This window comes from Pseudophryne corroboree, chromosome 9 (assembly GCF_028390025.1).
Source record: "Pseudophryne corroboree isolate aPseCor3 chromosome 9, aPseCor3.hap2, whole genome shotgun sequence".
Classification (NCBI taxonomy): domain Eukaryota; kingdom Metazoa; phylum Chordata; class Amphibia; order Anura; family Myobatrachidae; genus Pseudophryne; species Pseudophryne corroboree.
In genome coordinates this window covers 263,389,021-263,411,481 of record NC_086452.1, presented here as the reverse complement: position 1 = coordinate 263,411,481, position 22,461 = coordinate 263,389,021, and the positions used below count along the sequence as shown (strand labels likewise).

The 22,461-nt window shown below is 43.4% G+C and overlaps 1 protein-coding gene and 2 pseudogenes across 2 annotated transcripts in view; 2 read left to right on the top strand and 1 right to left on the bottom strand.

Annotated features, from left to right (window-relative positions):
• DDR2 (discoidin domain receptor tyrosine kinase 2) overlaps positions 1–22,461 on the top strand; it is a 429,134-nt gene that overhangs the window by 115,138 nt on the left and 291,535 nt on the right. The window contains exon 1 of one of the 2 annotated variants that reach the window (XM_063940269.1): positions 4,928–5,167. The exons of the other annotated variant lie outside the window; for it this stretch is intronic. The gene's annotated coding sequence lies outside the window, so the exon portion shown is untranslated. Of the gene's footprint in view, positions 1–4,927; positions 5,168–22,461 lie in introns of those variants that run through there. 2 annotated transcript variants of the gene reach the window in all.
• On the bottom strand, positions 2,135–2,253 carry LOC134959057 (5S ribosomal RNA; annotated as a pseudogene).
• LOC134964669 (5S ribosomal RNA) lies at positions 6,176–6,294 on the top strand (annotated as a pseudogene).

Below are 22,461 nucleotides of genomic sequence, written 5' to 3'. Positions count from 1 at the left end.
TGAAGTCAGTTCAGACACTGCCAGCCTGAGTCAGGTCATTCCCCTCATCAGGCTTTTGCAGAAGAAGCTGGAGACATTGAAGGAGGAGCTAAAACAGAGCGATTCCGCTAGGCATGTGGGACTTGTGGATGGAGCCCTTCATTCGCTTAACCAGGATTCACGGGTGGTCAATCTGTTGAAATTAGAGCACTACATTTTGGCCACCGTGCTCGATCCTAGGTTTAAAGCCTACATTGTATCTCCATTTCCGGCAGACACAAGTCTGCAGATGTTCAAAGACCTGCTGGTGAGATAATTGTCAAGTCAAGCGGAACGTGACCCGCCAACAGCTCCTCCTTCATTTTCTACCGCCACTGGAGCTGCCAGGAAAAGGATAACATTTCCAAAACCACCCGCTGGCGGTGATGCAGGGCAGTCAGGAGCAAGTGCTGACATCTGGTCCGGACTGAAGGACCTGCCAACGATTACTGACATGTCGTCTACTGTCACTGCATATGATTCTATCACCATTGAAAGCATGGTGGAGGATTATATGAGTGACAGCATCATTGTAGGCATGTCAGACAGTCCGTACGTATACTGGCAGGAAAAAGAGGCAATTTGGAGGCCCTTGCACAAACTGGCTTTATTTTACCTAAGTTGCTCCCCCCCCCTCCAGTGTGTACTCCGAAAGAGTGTTTAGTGCATCTGGTCACCTTGTCAGCGATCGGTGTAGGAGGTTACTTCCAGAAAATGTGGAGAAGATGATGTTCATCAAAATGAATTATAATACATTCCTCCGTGGAGACATTTACCAGCAATTGCCTCCAGAAAGTACACAGGGACCTGTGATGGTGGATTCCAGTGGGGACGAATTAATACTCTGTGAGGAGGAAGATGTACACAGTGAAACGGGTGAGGAATCGGAGGATGAGGATGAGGATGAGGTGGACATCTTGCCTCTGTAGGGCCAGTTTGTGCAAGGAGAGATTGATTGCTTCTTTTTTGGTGGGGGCCCAAACCAACCAGTCATTTCAGCCACAGTCGTGTGGCAAACCCTGTCGCTGAAATGATTGGTTTGTTAAAGTGTGCATGTTCTGTTTATACAACATAAGGGTGGGTGGGAGGGCCCAATGACAATTCCATCTTGCACCTCTTTTTTTAAATTTATCTAAGCATCATGTGCTGTTTGGGGACTATTTTTTAAAATGCCATCCTGTCTGACACTGCAGTGCCACTCCTAGATGGGGTAGGTGTTTGTGCCGCCCACTTGGGTCGCTTAGCTTAGTCATTCAGCGACCTCGGTGCAAATTTTAGGACTAAAAATAATATTGTGAGGTGTTCAGAATAGACTGGAAATGAGTGGAAATTATGGTTATTGAGGTTAGTAATACACAGAGTAGACATGATTCCGCACCAGTTCTGAAGGTTCAAAAGAAATAGTAATAATAATAATAATAGAGTACCAGAATAACGTATAATATGCACGAATAATTCGTATTTTGATGAATAGGTCTGGTGGTGCACCCAGAGTCAGAGACAAACTAGGAAGAAAACGATTTACAGAAGACTCTTGTGTGGGTGCACTCTTATTTTGATTTGTTAGTATGAAGATATTAAAACATAACTTTTATTATCTCATTATTTTAAGAAAAAATCCACACTTATATAATCCACCACAATTAATTCAACGAAATATATTAGTACACACATATATGATTCAGCCCGCCAGCATCTCTGAGAGATGCCATATCTAATTGATGTGGCTGATCAAACTAGAAAAATTGGGGTGAGTATAATCCACAACCAATCATTAAAAATTAGAATTTTTTTTGAAAATTTTACTAAAAATTTGTAAATGTTCTGGTTAGTCTATACTAATAGACTTCAGGAGGGATGAAGACACTCTGGCTCTACACCCTGATCCTATCCCACCAGCACAAGCTCAGCTTGTATTAATAGGCCCTCCAAGGGTCATTGAACCGAAATGTTATCAGGAGTATAGATCCTTATTAGCATTGACCAATGTCAGATCTGTGACATGTCAAGGAAGACGGTACTTAGAAAAAGTAACACAGGTCAGAGAAATAAGCAAAAGAGATAATTAAAGGAAAATGTGGTGATCCTGCTGTTGGCTTAGAGTCGAGAAGGTCACGAATTACAACACCGGGTATTCTCTGGGGGTCACCCTCACAGATACTGACCCAGCCCACCACCGTTTTGCTTCCAAGATCGGACAAGATCGGGCTCTGTCGGTGGGGTATGGTAGTAATTTCTTGGGCCTACTATAGCCGACTCACCAATGAGAGTGCACCTAAAGAAGATTGGGGAGAGAGACAGAAAAACGGGGCGGATCTGCTGTCTATGTTAGGCATAGGATAAACCTGTGGATCATGGATGAGAGTCCGCAGATATATAGAGAAATGGAGAAATTGAGAGAGAAGGGTAGAGAAAGAGAAAAAAAAAAAGGGAAAAAGGAGAAAAAAAGGGGGAGAGAAGAAAGAGAACTGAATAGAGACTGTGACGGATGTCAGCTTGGTATCAAACCGAAATGCTGTAAAAAAATAATTAGGCATAGACCCGAGTAACTGGCAATGTTGGATATATTCAGTGGTTACTCTATTTAGAAAAAATAGAGAAAAAAAGTTGGTGCACAGGCCCTGATGGGTACCAGTTATCACACTTATTCACACATATGCAGCAAAAAAATAAACAAACAAATACTATATATACCTTGCAGCACGACATGATAAATTATTTAAGAGAGATAACGGTGTGATATTCCTGCCCAGATCCCTAGATAAACCTGATTAGGTCTAAATAATACCTTATACAGAGCTGCAGAGCTATAACATCAGGCATAGTATACAGACGTTAGGATAATCCACAATCTCGGGTATTGACAGTATAACAAGTAATGGGGGTAGGCAGGCCCCTGCAGATACTGATTAGCTAAATGCTTATACAATTGCCATTCTTGATTCTCTACTCAGTGCTATTCAGAAAAGGTTTTAAAAACCATAAAATGACAATGGACCCTAGTGGTTGAAAGGGGTAATTATGATAATATGGTTGAAAAAAGCAACATTAATGGCAATTTGAGAGAAAAATTAAAAGAGTAAAAAATATTTGAAAAAAGAAAAATGATGAAAAGAATATGATATAACAGTCACTGCCCAGATCCCTGGGCTGCCCTAATTAGGGTAAAGGAAAAGCGTGCCGGATTACTGCATTGGTATATAGAGTCAGATGAAAATAAGCAAAAAGGTGTACCGGTCCCTGCCCAGGTCCCTGGGTCAGTCACTATATAACAGGATGCAAGATTTACTCCTCAGGTCCTTGGTTTATGTTGGAGTGATTCATGCTGGAATGCTGTGATAGGTCATGCTGGAAAACGCGTTTCACCCGTCCTGCGGGCTTGTTCACTTCCAATGCTGCTGGTATGGTATGATAACTTAGGTTTAAATACCCGTATAGGTGGTTATTAGCCAATAGCTGCGATGTGCTTGATTAGCTGAGCTCATCCTCAGGCCTCCACTGTGCTCAGCGGAAGTGACGTGTTTGGTCAGGTTGCTAGGCAACCTATACATCGTGCCTTAACAAAAACGACACACAAGGAAGGGGAGAGAGTGTTAATAAACTCTTTATTAGTGTCCTCGTTAGTACAGTGGGTTAATACACTCGGGCCGCAGGGATAGCCGCTTATCTATTTAAGATATTTATATATCCTGAGCCCTGCTGCGCCACGTCATATCCGGTAATTGATTCCGGCGTCATGTTGCTAGGATACAGGACGTCCTCAGCTGCTTTAGGTGACGTCACCTTCCATCCGGGGATCGGATAGGACGTCGGGGTTAGAGCGTCCCGTCGCTCGGCAACCGAGCGTACTCGGGACGTTCGGTCTGACCAGCGGGTGGGACTGTGTTAGAGCTCCCAAAGGCCGGTCTATTGAGTATATTGCTGCCGGCTGTCGGGTTAATGGTTGGAACAGTTGTTCACCAGAACTTAGTATAGGCCTAGGTTTATTATGGACAGAGTTCATTGCGATGCTTTAGTGTTAGATATTGCCTGTGTCCCGCCCTAAAAGAGTTTTTTCTGCAGATTAACCGTGTCTGCTAGGTGGGATAGTGCAATGACCTGTTTATAGATTGACCCCATCCTGGGTGATAAACTAAAAAAGAGGGAAAGAGAACTTGATCATTAATGTATTAATATGTGATCCCAGGTGATGATATATATAGGGGGTGATCTGAAATAATACAATACAGGTTGAGTATCCCTTATCCAAAATGCTTGGGACCAGAGGTATTTTGGATATCGGATTTTTCCGTATTTTGGAATAATTGCATAATATAATGAGATATCATGGTGATGGGACCTAAGTCTAAGCACAGAATGCATTTATGTTTCATATACACCTTGTACACACAGCCTGAAGGTAATTTTAGACCAATATTTTTTGTAACTTTGTGCATTGAACAAAGTGTGTGTACATTCACACAATTAATTTATGTTTCATATACACCTTATACACACAGCCTGAAGGTCATTTAATACAATATTTTTAATAACTTTATTAAACAAAGTTTGTGTACATTGAGCCATCAAAAAACAAAGGTTTCACTACCTCAGTCTCACTAAAAAAAGTCCGTATTTCGGAATATTCCGTATTTCGGAATATTTGGATATGGGATACTCAACCTGTACCAATAAACTAATAATAGGAATAAAAATAATAATAATGAAATAAAACCAAAAGTTGGCTATCCCTGCGGCCCGAGTGTATTAACCCACTGTACTAACGAGGACACTAATAAAGAGTTTATTAACACTCTCTCCCCTTCCTTGTGTGTCGTTTTTGTTAAGGCACGATGTATAGGTTGCCTAGCAACCTGACCAAACACGTCACTTCCGCTGAGCACAGAGGAGGCCTGAGGATGATCTCAGCTAATCAAGCACATCGCAGCTATTGGCTAATAACCACCTATACGGGTATTTAAACCTAAGTTATCACACCATACCAGCAGCACTGGAAGTGAACAAGCCCGCAGGACGGGTGAAACGCGTTTTCCAGCATGACCTATCACAGCATTCCAGCATGAATCACTCCAACATAAACCAAGGACCTGAGGAGTAAATCTTGCATCCTGTTATATAGTGACTGACCCAGGGACCTGGGCAGGGACCGGTACACCTTTTTGCTTATTTTCATCTGACTCTATATACCAATGCAGTAATCCGGCACGCTTTTTCTTTACCCTAATTAGGGCAGCCCAGGGATCTGGGCAGTGACTGTTATATCATATTCTTTTCATCATTTTTCTTTTTTCAAATATTTTTTACTCTTTTAATTTTTCTCTCAAATTGCCATTAATGTTGCTTTTTTCAACCATATTATCATAATTACCCCTTTCAACCACTAGGGTCCATTGTCATTTTATGGTTTTTGAAACCTTTTCTGAATAGCACTGAGTAGAGAATCAAGAATGGCAATTGTATAAGCATTTAGCTAATCAGTATCTGCAGGGGCCTGCCTACCCCCATTACTTGTTATACTGTCAATAGGGGTACTCCTAAACATACCCGAGATTGTGGATTATCCTAACGTCTGTATACTATGCCTGATGTTATAGCTCTGCAGCTCTGTACAAGGTATTATTTAGACCTAATCAGGTTTATCTAGGGATCTGGGCAGGAATATCACACCGTTATCTCTCTTAAATAATTTATCAGTCGTGCTGCAAGGTATACATAGTATTTGTTTGTTTGTTTTTTTGCAGCATATGTGTGAATAAGTGTGATAACTGGTACCCATCAGGGCCTGTGCACCAACTTTTTTTCTCTATTTTTTCTAAATAGAGTAACCACTGAATATATCCAACATTGCCAGTTACTTGGGTCTATGCCTAATTATTTTTTTACAGCATTTCGGTTTGATACCAAGCTGACATCCGTCACAGTCTCTATTCAGTTCTCTTTCTTCTCTCCCCCTTTTTTTCTCCTTTTTTTTTTCCTCTTTCTCTACCCTTCTCTCTCAATTTCTCCATTTCTCTATATATCTGCGGACTCTCATCCATGATCCACAGGTTTATCCTGTGCCTAACATAGACAGCAGATCCGCCCCGTTTTTCTGTCTCTCTCCCCAATCTTCTTTAGGTGCACTCTCATTGGTGAGTCGGCTATAGTAGGCCCAAGAAATTACTACCATACCCCACCGACAGAGCCCGATCTCGTCCGATCTTGGAAGCAAAACGGTGGTGGGCTGGGTCAGTATCTGTGAGGGTGACCCCCAGAGAATACCCGGTGTTGTAATTCGTGATCTTCTCGACTCTAAGCCTACAGCAGGATCACCACATTTTCCTTTAATCATCTCTTTTGCTTATTTCTCTGACCTGTGTTACTTTTTCTAAGTACCGTCTTCCTTGACATGTCACAGATCTGACATTGGTCAATGCTAATAAGGATCTATACTCCTGATAACATTTCGGTTCAATGACCCTTGGAGGTCCTATTAATACAAGCTGAGCTTGTGCTGGTGGGATAGAATCAGGGTGTAGAGCCAGAGTGTCTACATCCCTCCTGAAGTCTATTAGTATAGACTAACCAGAACATTTCCAAAAATAAAAATAAAAAAAATTTTAGTAAAATTTTAATTTTTTTTTCTAATTTTTAATGATTGGTTGTGGATTATACTCACCCCAATTTTTCTAGTTTGATCAGCCACATCAATTAGATATGGCATCTCTCAGAGATGCTGGCGGGCTGAATCATATATGTGTGTACTAATATATTTCGCTGAATTAATTGTGGTGGATTATATAAGTGTGGATTTTTTCTTAAAATAATGAGATAATAAAAGTTATGTTTTATATTATCTTCATACTAACAAATCAAAATAAGAGTGCACCCACACAAGAGTCTTCTGTAAATCGTTTTCTTCCGAGGTTAGTAATACTATAGGATCAAAATTATCCCCAAATTCTATGATTTAAGCTGTTTTTGAGGTTTTTTGAAAAAAACACCCGAATCCAAAACACATCCACATCCGACAAAAATACGAAAGGGTGGTTTTTCCAAAACGCGTCCACATCCAAAACACGACCGCGGAACCGAATCCAAACACAAAACACGAAAAATGCCCGCTGCACATCTCTATATACAACTAGAGATGTGCACCAGAAATTTTTCGGGTTTTGTGTTTTGGTTTTGGATTTGGTTCCGTGGCCGTGTTTTGGATTCGGACGCGTTTTGGCAAAACCTCCCTGAACATTTTTTGTTGGATTCGGGTGTGTTTTGGATTCAGGTGTTTTTTTTCAAAAACCCTCAAAAACAGTTAAAATCATAGAATTTGGGGGTAATTTTGATCCTATAGTATTATTAACCTCAATAACCACAATTTCCACTCATTTCCAGCCTATTCTGAACACCTCACACATCACAATACTATTTTTAGTCCTAAAATTTGCACCAAGGTCGCTGGATGACCAAGCAAAGCGACCCAAGAGGGCGGCACAAACACCTAGCCCATCTAGGAATGGCACTGCAGTGTCAGACAGGATGGCACTTAAAAAAATTGACCCCAAACAGCACATGATGCAAATAAAAGAGAAAAAGAGGTGCACTGTGGTTGCTGGACGGCTAAGCTAAGCGACACAAACACCTCAATATCACAGGAATTATTCGTTCTAATCAATGGTATTATTGGTCCAAATCACTGGAAGAAAATGACAAAAACACTGGAATTATTCGTTCTAATCAATGGTCCAAATCACTGGAACAAAATGGAATGGATGGATACTTGCAGTGACACAGAGCTGCAAGATACAGCAATGGCCTACTGTACAACTATGGCCCTCATTCCGAGTTGTTCGCTCGTTGCCGATTTTCTCTATATTGCGATTAGTCGCTTACTGCGCATGCGCATGGTTCACAGAGCGCATGTGCTTAGTTATTTTACTCAAAAGTTAGGTATTTTACTCACGGCATTACGAGGATTTTTCTTCGTTCTGGTGATCGGAGTGTGATTGACAGGAAGTGGGTGTTTCTGGGCAGAAACTGGCCGTTTTATGGGTGTGTGAAAAAACACTGCCGTTTCTGGGAAAAACGCGGGAGTGGCTGGAGAAACGGGGGAGTGCCTGGGCGAACGCTGGGTGTGTTTGTGACGTCAAACCAGGAACGAAACTGACTGAACTGATCGCAGTGTCAGAGTAAGTGTCGAGCTACTCAGAAACTGCTAAGAAATTTCTATTCGCAATTTTGCGAATCTTTCGTTCGCAATTCTGCTAAGCTAAGATACACTCCCAGAGGGCGGCGGCTTAGCGTGTGCAATGCTGCTAAAAGCAGCTAGCGAGCGTACAACTTGGAATGAGGGCCTATATACTATTAGTCACCAAAATGCTGCACTGTAATACTATATATACTGCTCACAAAAATGCCGCACAGATATGGAATGGATACTTGCAGTGACACAGAGCTGCAAGATACAGCAACGGCCTACTGTACTGTACTACTATAATTATTATATAGATAACAGATATAAAGTTACATTTTGGGGTAATCCAGTATACGTTCTGTCACCAGGTACCAGTGAATGACCACATCATGTATATAGGTGACAGATATAAAGTTACATTGTGGGGGAATCCAGTATACGTTCTGTCACCAGGTACCAGTGAATGGCCACATCATGTATATACTTATACTGGTGGTCTCCAGTCCCCACAATGCAGCACATTGATCAGATATATGCAGCACACTGAGCACAGATATGGAGCGTTTTCAGGCAGAGAACAGATATTTTCAGTACACTGAGCACAGATTATTTGCAGCACACTGATCACAGATATTTGCAGCACACTGAGCACAGATTACGGAGCTTTTCAGGGAGAGAACGCTGCCACGTCCTCTCCGTTCAATCTCCAATGCACAAGTGAAAATGGCAGCGGCGCATGGCTCCTTATATAGAATACGAATCTCGCGAAAATCCGACAGCGGGATGATGACATTCGGGCGCGTTCTGGTTAACCGAGCAAGGTGGGAAGATCTGAGGCTGCCTCGGAACCGTGTAAAATGGGTGAAGTTCGGGGGGGTTCGGATCTCGGAGAACTGAACCCGCTCATCTCTATATACAACATAGATGTAGTCCAATATTTCACTTCTCTTCATCAACTAGTGTGTGTGTGTGTGTGTGTGTATATATATATATATATATATATATACACTGCTCAAAAAAATAAATGAATGACATATTCTTATTAAATACTTTGTTCTTTACATAGTTGAATGTGCTGACAACAAAATCACACAAAAATTATTAATGGAAATCAAATTTATTAACCCATGGAGGTCTGGATTTGGAGTCACCCTCAAAATTAAAGTGGGAAAACACACAACAGGCTGATCCAACTTTGATGTAATGTCCTTAAAACAAGTCAAAATGAGGCTCAGTAGTCTGTGTGGCCTCCACGTGCCTGTATGACCTCCCTACAACGCCTGGGCATGCTCCTGATGAGGTGGCGGATGGTCTCCTGAGGAATCTCCTCCCAGACCTGGACTAAAGCATCTGCCAACTCCTGGACAGTCTGGTGCAAGTTGGTGGATTCGGGTGTGTTTTGGATTCAGGTGTTTTTTTTCAAAAACCCTCAAAAACAGTTAAAATCATAGAATTTGGGGGTAATTTTGATCCTATAGTATTATTAACCTCAATAACCACAATTTCCACTCATTTCCAGCCTATTCTGAACACCTCACACATCACAATACTATTTTTAGTCCTAAAATTTGCACCAAGGTCGCTGGATGACTAATCAAAGCGACCAAAGAGGGCGGCACAAACACCTGGCCCATCTAGGAGTGGCACTGCAGTGTCAGACAGGATGGCACTTAAAAAAATTGACCCCAAACAGCACATGATGCAAATAAAAGAGAAAAAGAAGTGCACTGTGGTTGCTGGACGGCTAAGCTAAGCGACACAAACACCTCAATATCACAGGAATTATTCGTTCTAATCAATGGTATTATTGGTCCAAATCACTGGAAGAAAATGACAAAAACACTGGAATTAGTCGTTCTAATTAATGGTATTATTGGTCCAAATCACTGGAACAAAATGGAATGGATGGATACTTGCAGTGACACAGAGCTGCAAGATACAGCAATGGCCTACTGTACAACTATGGCCCTCATTCCGAGTTGTTCGCTCGTTGCCGATCTTCTCTATATTGCGATTAGTCACTTACTGCGCATGCGCATGGTTCACAGAGCGCATGCGCTTAGTTATTTTACTCAAAAGTTAGGTATTTTACTCACGGCATTACGAGGATTTTTCTTCGTTCTCGTGATCGGAGTGTGATTGACAGGAAGTGGGTGTTTCTGGGCGGAAACTGGCCGTTTTATGGGTGTGTGTGAAAAAACACTGCCGTTTCTGGGAAAAACGCGGGAGTGGCTGGAGAAATAGGGGAGTGCCTGGGCGAACGCTGGGTGTGTTTGTGACGTCAAACCAGGAATGAAACTGACTGAACTGATCGCAGTGGCAGAGTAAGTGTCGAGCTACTCAGAAACTGCTAAGAAATTTCTATTCGCAATTTTGCGAATCTTTCGTTCGCAATTCTGCTAAGCTAAGATACACTCCCAGAGGGCGGCGGCTTAGCGTGTGCAATGCTGCTAAAAGCAGCTAGCGAGCGAACAACTCAGAATTAGAGATGAGCGGGTTCGGTTTCTCTGAATCCAAACCCGCCAGAACTTCATGTTTTTTTTCACGGGTCCGAGCGACTCGGATCTTCCCGCCTTGCTCGGTTAACCCGAGCGCGCCCGAACGTCATCATGACGCTGTCGGATTCTCGCGAGGCTCGGATTCTATCGCGAGACTCGGATTCTATATAAGGAGCCGCGCGTCGCCGCCATTTTCACACGTGCATTGAGATTGATAGGGAGAGGACGTGGCTGGCGTCCTCTCCGTTTAGAATAGATTAGAGAGACACTTGATTTACTAATTTTGGGGAGCATTAGGAGTACTCAGTACAGTGCAGAGTTTTGCTGATAGTGACCACCAGTTTTATTTATAATCCGTTCTCTGCCTGAAAAAAGCGATACACAGCACACAGTGACTCAGTCACATACCATATCTGTGTGCACTGCTCAGGCTCAGGCCAGTGTGCTGCATCATCTATTATCTATATATAATATTATATATATCTGTCTGACTGCTCAGCTCACACAGCTTATAATTGTGGGGGAGACTGGGGAGCACTACTGCAGTGCCAGTTATAGGTTATAGCAGGAGCCAGGAGTACATAATATATTATATAGTGAGTGACCACCAGACACACAGTGCAGTTTATTTAATATATCCGTTCTCTGCCTGAAAAAAGCGATACACACAGTGACTCAGTCAGTCACATACCATATCTGTGTGCACTGCTCAGGCTCAGGCCAGTGTGCTGCATCATCTATATATATTATATATCTGTCTGACTGCTCAGCTCACACAGCTTATAATTGTGGGGGAGACTGGGGAGCACTACTGCAGTGCCAGTTATAGGTTATAGCAGGAGCCAGGAGTACATAATATTATATTAAAATTAAACAGTGCACACTTTTGCTGCAGGAGTGCCACTGCCAGTGTGACTAGTGACCAGTGACCTGACCACCAGTATATATAATATTAGTAGTATACTATCTCTTTATCAACCAGTCTATATTAGCAGCAGACACAGTACAGTGCGGTAGTTCACGGCTGTGGCTACCTCTGTGTCGGCACTCGGCAGCCCGTCCATAATTGTATATACCACCTAACCGTGGTTTTTTTTCTTTTCTTTCTTTATACATACATACTAGTTACGAGTATACTATCTCTTTATCAACCAGTCTATATTAGCAGCAGACACAGTACAGTGCGGTAGTTCACGGCTGTGGCTACCTCTGTGTCGGCACTCGGCAGCCCGTCCATAATTGTATATACCACCTAACCGTGGTTTTTTTTTCTTTCTTTATACATACATACTAGTTACGAGTATACTATCTCTTTATCAACCAGTCTATATATTAGCAGCAGACACAGTACAGTGCGGTAGTTCACGGCTGTGGCTACCTCTGTGTCGGCACTCGGCAGCCCGTCCATAATTGTATATACCACCTAACCGTGGTTTTTTTTTCTTTCTTTATACATACATACTAGTTACGAGTATACTATCTCTTTATCAACCAGTCTATATATTAGCAGCAGACACAGTACAGTGCGGTAGTTCACGGCTGTGGCTACCTCTGTGTCGGCACTCGGCAGCCCGTCCATAATTGTATATACCACCTAACCGTGGTTTTGTTTTCTTTCTTTATACATACATACTAGTTACGAGTATACTATCTCTTTATCAACCAGTCTATATATTAGCAGCAGACACAGTACAGTGCGGTAGTTCACGGCTGTGGCTACCTCTGTGTCGGCACTCGGCAGCCCGTCCATAATTGTATATACCACCTAACCGTGGTTTTTTTTTCTTTCTTTATACATACATACTAGTTACGAGTATACTATCTCTTTATCAACCAGTCTATATATTAGCAGCAGACACAGTACAGTGCGGTAGTTCACGGCTGTGGCTACCTCTGTGTCGGCACTCGGCAGCCCGTCCATAATTGTATATACCACCTAACCGTGGTTTTTTTTTCTTTCTTTATACATACATACTAGTTACGAGTATACTATCTCTTTATCAACCAGTCTATATTAGCAGCAGACACAGTACAGTGCGGTAGTTCACGGCTGTGGCTACCTCTGTGTCGGCACTCGGCAGCCCGTCCATAATTGTATATACCACCTAACCGTGGTTTTTTTTTCTTTCTTTATACATACATACTAGTTACGAGTATACTATCTCTTTATCAACCAGTCTATATATTAGCAGCAGACACAGTACAGTGCGGTAGTTCACGGCTGTGTCTACCTCTGTGTCGGCACTCGGCAGCCCGTCCATAATTGTATATACCACCTAACCGTGGTTTTTTTTTCTTTCTTTATACATACATACTAGTTACGAGTATACTATCTCTTTATCAACCAGTCTATATATTAGCAGCAGACACAGTACAGTGCGGTAGTTCACGGCTGTGGCTACCTCTGTGTCGGCACTCGGCAGCCCGTCCATAATTGTATACTAGTATCCAATCCATCCATCTCCATTGTTTACCTGAGGTGCCTTTTAGTTGTGCCTATTAAAATATGGAGAACAAAAATGTTGAGGTTCCAAAATTAGGGAAAGATCAAGATCCACTTCCACCTCGTGCTGAAGCTGCTGCCACTAGTCATGGCCGAGACGATGAAATGCCAGCAACGTCGTCTGCCAAGGCCGATGCCCAATGTCATAGTACAGAGCATGTCAAATCCAAAACACCAAATATCAGTAAAAAAAGGACTCCAAAACCTAAAATAAAATTGTCGGAGGAGAAGCGTAAACTTGCCAATATGCCATTTACCACACGGAGTGGCAAGGAACGGCTGAGGCCCTGGCCTATGTTCATGGCTAGTGGTTCAGCTTCACATGAGGATGGAAGCACTCAGCCTCTCGCTAGAAAAATGAAAAGACTCAAGCTGGCAAAAGCAGCACAGCAAAGAACTGTGCATTCTTCGAAATCCCAAATCCACAAGGAGAGTCCAATTGTGTCGGTTGCGATGCCTGACCTTCCCAACACTGGACGTGAAGAGCATGCGCCTTCCACCATTTGCACGCCCCCTGCAAGTGCTGGAAGGAGCACCCGCAGTCCAGTTCCTGATAGTCAGATTGAAGATGTCAGTGTTGAAGTACACCAGGATGAGGAGGATATGGGTGTTGCTGGCGCTGGGGAGGAAATTGACCAGGAGGATTCTGATGGTGAGGTGGTTTGTTTAAGTCAGGCACCCGGGGAGACACCTGTTGTCCGTGGGAGGAATATGGCCGTTGACATGCCAGGTGAAAATACAAAAAAAATCAGCTCTTCGGTGTGGAGGTATTTCACCAGAAATGCGGACAACAGGTGTCAAGCCGTGTGTTCCCTTTGTCAAGCTGTAATAAGTAGGGGTAAGGACGTTAACCACCTCGGAACATCCTCCCTTATACGTCACCTGCAGCGCATTCATAATAAGTCAGTGACAAGTTCAAAAACTTTGGGTGACAGCGGAAGCAGTCCACTGACCAGTAAATCCCTTCCTCTTGTAACCAAGCTCACGCAAACCACCCCACCAACTCCCTCAGTGTCAATTTCCTCCTTCCCCAGGAATGCCAATAGTCCTGCAGGCCATGTCACTGGCAATTCTGACGAGTCCTCTCCTGCCTGGGATTCCTCCGATGCATCCTTGCGTGTAACGCCTACTGCTGCTGGCACTGCTGTTGTTGCCGCTGGGAGTCGATGGTCATCCCAGAGGGGAAGTCGTAAGCCCACTTGTACTACTTCCAGTAAGCAATTGACTGTTCAACAGTCCTTTGCGAGGAAGATGAAATATCACAGCAGTCATCCTACTGCAAAGCGGATAACTGAGTCCTTGACAACTATGTTGGTGTTAGACGTGCGTCCGGTATCCGCCGTTAGTTCACAGGGAACTAGACAATTTATTGAGGCAGTGTGCCCCCGTTACCAAATACCATCTAGGTTCCACTTCTCTAGGCAGGCGATACCGAGAATGTACACGGACGTCAGAAAAAGACTCACCAGTGTCCTAAAAAATGCAGTTGTACCCAATGTCCACTTAACCACGGACATGTGGACAAGTGGAGCAGGGCAGGGTCAGGACTATATGACTGTGACAGCCCACTGGGTAGATGTATGGACTCCCGCCGCAAGAACAGCAGCGGCGGCACCAGTAGCAGCATCTCGCAAACGCCAACTCTTTCCTAGGCAGGCTACGCTTTGTATCACCGCTTTCCAGAATACGCACACAGCTGAAAACCTCTTACGGCAACTGAGGAAGATCATCGCGGAATGGCTTACCCCAATTGGACTCTCCTGTGGATTTGTGGCATCGGACAACGCCAGCAATATTGTGTGTGCATTAAATATGGGCAAATTCCAGCACGTCCCATGTTTTGCACATACCTTGAATTTGGTGGTGCAGAATTTTTTAAAAAACGACAGGGGCGTGCAAGAGATGCTGTCGGTGGCCAGAAAAATTGCGGGACACTTTCGGCGTACAGGCACCACGTACAGAAGACTGGAGCACCACCAAAAACTACTGAACCTGCCCTGCCATCATCTGAAGCAAGAAGTGGTAACGAGGTGGAATTCAACCCTCTATATGCTTCAGAGGTTGGAGGAGCAGCAAAAGGCCATTCAAGCCTATACAATTGAGCACGATATAGTAGGTGGAATGCACCTGTCTCAAGTGCAGTGGAGAATGATTTCAACGTTGTGCAAGGTTCTGATGCCCTTTGAACTTGCCACACGTGAAGTCAGTTCAGACACTGCCAGCCTGAGTCAGGTCATTCCCCTCATCAGGCTTTTGCAGAAGAAGCTGGAGGCATTGAAGAAGGAGCTAAAAGGGAGCGATTCCGCTAGGCATGTGGGACTTGTGGATGCAGCCCTTAATTCGCTTAACAAGGATTCACGGGTGGTCAATCTGTTGAAATCAGAGCACTACATTTTGGCCACCGTGCTCGATCCTAGATTTAAAGCCTACCTTGGATCTCTCTTTCCGGCAGACACAGGTCTGCTGGGGTTGAAAGACCTGCTGGTGACAAAATTGTCAAGTCAAGCGGAACGCGACCTGTCAACATCTCCTCCTTCACATTCTCCCGCAACTGGGGGTGCGAGGAAAAGGCTCAGAATTCCGAGCCCACCCGCTGGCGGTGATGCAGGGCAGTCTGGAGCGACTGCTGATGCTGACATCTGGTCCGGACTGAAGGACCTGACAACGATTACGGACATGTCGTCTACTGTCACTGCATATGATTCTCTCAACATTGATAGAATGGTGGAGGATTATATGAGTGACCGCATCCAAGTAGGCACGTCACACAGTCCGTACTTATACTGGCAGGAAAAAGAGGCAATTTGGAGGCCCTTGCACAAACTGGCTTTATTCTACCTAAGTTGCCCTCCCACAAGTGTGTACTCCGAAAGAGTGTTTAGTGCCGCCGCTCACCTTGTCAGCAATCGGCGTACGAGGTTACATCCAGAAAATGTGGAGAAGATGATGTTCATTAAAATGAATTATAATCAATTCCTCCGCGGAGACATTGACCAGCAGCAATTGCCTCCACAAAGTACACAGGGAGCTGAGATGGTGGATTCCAGTGGGGACGAATTGATAATCTGTGAGGAGGGGGATGTACACGGTGATATATCGGAGGGTGAAGATGAGGTGGACATCTTGCCTCTGTAGAGCCAGTTTGTGCAAGGAGAGATTAATTGCTTCTTTTTTGGGGGGGGTCCAAACCAACCCGTCATATCAGTCACAGTCGTGTGGCAGACCCTGTCACTGAAATGATGGGTTGGTTAAAGTGTGCATGTCCTGTTTTGTTTATACAACATAAGGGTGGGTGGGAGGGCCCAAGGACAATTCCATCTTGCACCTCTTTTTTCTTTTCTTTTTCTTTGCATCATGTGCTGATTGGGGAGGGTTTTTTGGAAGGGACATCCTGCGTGACACTGCAGTGCCACTCCTAGATGGGCCCGGTGTTTGTGTCGGCCACTAGGGTCGCTAATCTTACTCACACAGCTACCTCATTGCGCCTCTTTTTTTCTTTGCGTCATGTGCTGTTTGGGGAGGGTTTTTTGGAAGGGACATCCTGCGTGACACTGCAGTGCCACTCCTAGATGGGCCCGGTGTTTGTGTCGGCCACTAGGGTCGCTTATCTTACTCACACAGCGACCTCGGTGCAAATTTTAGGACTAAAAATAATATTGTGAGGTGTGAGGTATTCAGAATAGACTGAAAATGAGTGTAAATTATGGTTTTTGAGGTTAATAATACTTTGGGATCAAAATGACCCCCAAATTCTATGATTTAAGCTGTTTTTTAGTGTTTTTTGAAAAAAACACCCGAATCCAAAACACACCCGAATCCGACAAAAAAAATTCGGTGAGGTTTTGCCAAAACGCGTTCGAACCCAAAACACGGCCGCGGAACCGAACCCAAAACCAAAACACAAAACCCGAAAAATTTCAGGCGCTCATCTCTACTCAGAATGAGGGCCTATATACTGTTAGTCACCAAAATGCTGCACTGTAATACTATATATACTGCTCACAAAAATGCCGCACAGATATGGAATGGATACTTGCAGTGACACAGAGCTGCAAGATACAGCAATGGCCTACTGTACTGTACTACTATAATTATTATATAGATAACAGATATAAAGTTACATTGTGGGGTAATCCAGTATACGTTCTGTCACCAGGTACCAGTGAATGACCACATCATGTATATAGGTGACAGATATAAAGTTACATTGTGGGGGAATCCAGTATACGTTCTGTCATCAGGTACCAGTGAATGGCCACATCATGTATATACTAGGTGACAGATATAAAGTTACATTGTGGGGTAATCCAGTATACGTTCTGTCACCAGGTACCAGTGAATGACCACATCATGTATATAGGTGACAGATATAAAGTTACATTGTGGGGGAATCCAGTATACGTTCTGTCATCAGGTACCAGTGAATGGCCACATCATGTATATAGGTGACAGATATAAAGTTACATTGTGGGGGAATCCAGTATACGTTCTGTCACCAGGTACCAGTGAATGGCCACATCATGTATATACTTATACTGGTGGTCTCCAGTCCCCACAATGCAGCACATTGATCAGATATATGCAGCACACTGAGCACAGATATGGAGCGTTTTCAGGCAGAGAACAGATATTTTCAGCACACTGAGCACAGATTATTTGCAGCACACTGATCACAGATATTTGCAGCACACTGAGCACAGATTACGGAGCTTTTCAGGGAGAGAACGCTGCCACGTCCTCTCCGTTCAATCTCCAATGCACAAGTGAAAATGGCAGCGGCGCGTGGCTCCTTATATAGAATACGAATCTCGCGAGAATCCGACAGCGGGATGATGACATTCGGGTGCGTTCTGGTTAACCGAGCAAGGTGGGAAGATCCGAGGCTGCCTCGGAACCGTGTAAAATGGATGAAGTTCGGGGGGGTTCGGATCTCGGAGAACCGAACCCGCTCATCTCTATATACAACATAGATGTAGTCCAATATTTCACTTCTCTTCATCAACTAGTGTGTGTGTGTGTGTGTGTGTGTGTGTGTGTGTGTGTGTATATATATATATATATATATATATATATATACACTGCTCAAAAAAATAAATGAATGACATATTCTTATTAAATACTTTGTTCTTTACATAGTTGAATGTGCTGACAACAAAATCACACAAAAATTATTAATGGAAATCAAATTTATTAACCCATGGAGGTCTGGATTTGGAGTCACACTCAAAATTAAAGTGGGAAAACACACAACAGGCTGATCCAACTTTGATGTAATGTCCTTAAAACAAGTCAAAATGAGGCTCAGTAGTCTGTGTGGCCTCCACGTGCCTGTATGACCTCCCTACAACGCCTGGGCATGCTCCTGATGAGGTGGCGGATGGTCTCCTGAGGAATATCCTCCCAGACCTGGACTAAAGCATCTGCCAACTCCTGGACAGTCTGGTGCAACGTGGCGTTGGTGGATGGAGTGAGACATGATGTCCCAGATGTGCTCAATTGGATTCAGGTCTGGGGAATGGGCGGGCCAGTCCATAGCATCAATGCCTTCGTCTTGCAGGAACTGCTGACACACTCCAGCCACATGAGGTCATTCATTGTCTTGCATTAGAGGAACCCAGGGCCAACCACACCAGCATATGGTCTCACAAGGGGTCTGAGGATCTCATCTCGGTACCTAATGGCAGTCAGGCTACCTCTGGCGAGCACATGGAGGGCTGTACGGCACCCCAAAGAAATGCCACCCCACACCATTACTGACCCACTGCCAAACCGGTCATGCTGGAGGATGTTGCAGGCAGCAGAACGTTCTCCTTGGCATCTTCAGACTCTGTCACGTCTGTCACATGTGCTCAGTGAGAACCTGCTTTCATCTGTGAAGAGCACAGGGCGCCAGTGGCGAATTTGCCAATCTTGGTGTTCTCTAGCAAATGCCAAACCCCCACCTGTGGATGTCGGGCCCTCATACCACCCTCATGGAGTGTCTGTTTCTGATCATTTGAGTAGATACATGCACATTTGTGGCTTGCTGGAGGTCATTTTGCAGTGCTCTGGCAGTGCTCCTCCTGTTCCTCCTTGCACAAAGGCGGAGGTAGCAGTCCTGCTGCTGGGTTGTTGCCCTCCTACAGCCTCCTCCACATCTCCTGATGTACTGGCCTGTCTCCTGGTAGCGCCTCCATGCTCTGGACACTACGCTGAAAGACACAGCAAACCTTCTTGCCACAGCTCGCATTTATGTGCCATCCTGGATGAGCTGCACTACCTGAGCCACTTGTGTGGGTTGTAGTCTCATGCTACCACTAGAGTGAAAGCACCACCAGCTTTCAAAAGTGACCAAAACATCAGCCAGAAAGCATAGGAGCTGAGAAGTGATCTGTGGTCACCACCTGCAGAACAACTCCTTTATTGGGGGTGTCTTGCTAATTGCCTATAATTTCCACCTGTTGTCTATTCCATTTACACAACAGCATGTGAAATTGATTGTCAATAAGTGTTGCTTCCTAAGTAGACAGTTTGATTTCACAGAAGTGTGATTGACTTGAAGTTATATTGTGTTGTTTAAGTGTCCCCTTTATTATTTTGAGCAGTATATATATATATATATATATATATATATATATATATAAACATAAGACTTGCTTGTCCGTCTTCATTCCTTACGCCGAGAGTGCCGCCCGTCTTTGCACTATATATTACTGGACACAGCAACGCTGTTTACCATTGGGAGGGCACCGGCATTAGTATTGCATTATACATACCTTTGGGATTTGGGAGTGCCGTGGACTCTGCATTTCTATATATATATATATATATATATATATATATATATACACACACACACGCATTTCACTACTTTACAACACATTTCAGTTCTGAAATATAAAATGTAGAGATCTACATTGCAATCCAAACTATTGTCAGAAACCTATTAAAAATAGTATATCAATAGTATTCCATAATATAATAATACATAAGTATTGTCACTGTTATAACATAAAGAAAAACAATAATATTGGCTTCCTAATATAAATTATTGTTCCATTAGTTATGTCATTATATCTTCTTAGCTTATATTTCGTCTATTTAATAGCATGCTGCCAGAACTATGAGGCAGATTTACAGTATCAACGAGTGATATTCTTGTTGTAACTCATTATGAATGATAAATGGTTTCTTCAGCCAATCAGCTCCTGTCATTTTTCAAACACAAGACAGGAGCTGATTGGTTGGAGCATCATTTATCATTCATAACGAGTGATAACAAGAGTATTACTCATTGAATCTGTCCCTACAGTATATCGGAAATAATTCAGTAAATAGCACAGTCTACAAATCACACATACTGTCAAGCCACCACAATAAAACTGCACCTATGTAAATTTGCCACTAAAATGTGTACAGTACCATGAAGAACATTTGCCACCAGCATTGCACTGCCACCATGAATCTGTTATTACTTGCCAGCTCATACAAGAAGAGCAAATAATGAGGGCAAATTCCTCATCCCTGAATGAATGGAAAGGCCCTGAGAATGGTGGTGCCCTTTTATCAACACAGGTCACAATGGCCTCAGACCTCAGTTTTCACTTAATGGTACTTAGATCCTGGGTGAAACCACCAACCATGCTCAATTCAAATAAGCCAGATAGGCAGGTGAGAGATACACACAGCTATGATTCTTGTGACCTTAACCCAAGATCTGTGGCACAGTGACAGGTGGAAAATAGAAGATACCATTCTCCTGAAAGGCTGTCTAACTGCTAAACCCTAACAATGTGTCCAAAGTACTAGCCTACTAACTATCAAAAATACACTGACCTTAAACACGCAATTGGCCCAGTGTAAATAACAATTCTTAATTCTAGGTGTGGTGCGCTTCACTAAAATTCTACACTCTAAATCTACTTAACAGAACTTATCCTGTGCAGGAATGGACAATTACAATAAATAACACAGTGACAAGACAACAAGAAACACATGTAGAAAAAAAATATCCTCTTACTTTAGATATGCTAGTTGTATAAATCATATATCTTCTTCCTAATACTACATGGGTGGTGCTAATATACCAGGGTAAGGATAGCAACCACCCTTTTAAATAATTAATTGTGTCTGAAAGTTCTTTTGCTCTATTCCTTACAGTTATTACTGGTCATATTCTTTCCCTGTATTATGCAATTTAATTTTGGTTATGGGAATAGTGCCCAACATCAACCTTAAGCATGTGAATAGCACCCAAAATCCCCTGTGGTCTGGTCAAAGGAAATATAAACTCCTAACTGTTGCTTTACATCGCCTGCTGTCTTGGGCCGAGACTTCAGTTTCTTCCACCAGATTCTCCAGGCTACTGTATGCTTCACATCAGCAGCTGCAGTCAGTGTAAACTCTTTTGCACTGGAAATTGCTGCTCGCTCAGGACTTCCGTTCGCCCTTCACCTTTCTCTTCCCCTGGATAGCAGTAACCTGCTTAAGCTCTTTGCAGTGGTCACCACTAGCCCATGGCTTCTGTGGTCTTTGCAGATCCCTATCTCTTGATCTGACCCTTTTTCTGTGTCCTTTCCAATGTGTCCACTGTCTTCTGATCTGTATCTGCGAGGTCCTCTTCTTGTTTCTCTGCTATCGAACAACCACTAGTTTCTTCATACTGGATAATAAATAAAAGTCAGAATACCGTGAGCAGGATGATGCTCTGCAATTGACTTGCTGCAATTGACTCTTCACGACCATCCTAGTTTAGGCTGGTGGTAAGCCATGATTGATTCGCTAGTAGCAACTTTTTCAAATGTGGCCTTAGTAATTGGTGGGGCTCAGCAACAGCACCACTAAAGTGTTAGTGATTCCATCTTCCTTGATACTGTACTTCTTCTCTACATCCATTAGCTACAGTAGTCCAGACCTTGCAACTATTATTTCTGACTTTTTCTGGGGGGGCTTTCAATATGGCCCAGGGAAAATGCACATTAAAGAACTCATTAGCTTGGAAGTTTCCCCAAGCCGGCCTTTTCATTAAACTCCGACAGTTTTTTCTGCTGCACAAAGTTTTATATAACAGTCAATCTATTAACATCATCTTAAAGACTGGGACTTCCAAATGGGTGTTCTTCAGAATTTCTTGAGAAGCATGGTAGATGCTGTGGTTATTTTATTGTTGCATATTGTGGGACCCAATAATTGTGAAGTTCCCCAACCAGTGGCAAACGTAGGATTTTTAGAGGGGGGATTAATGCAATCCACAATCTCCCACTCTGCAGAACGTTTGAGCAAGTGCGGGA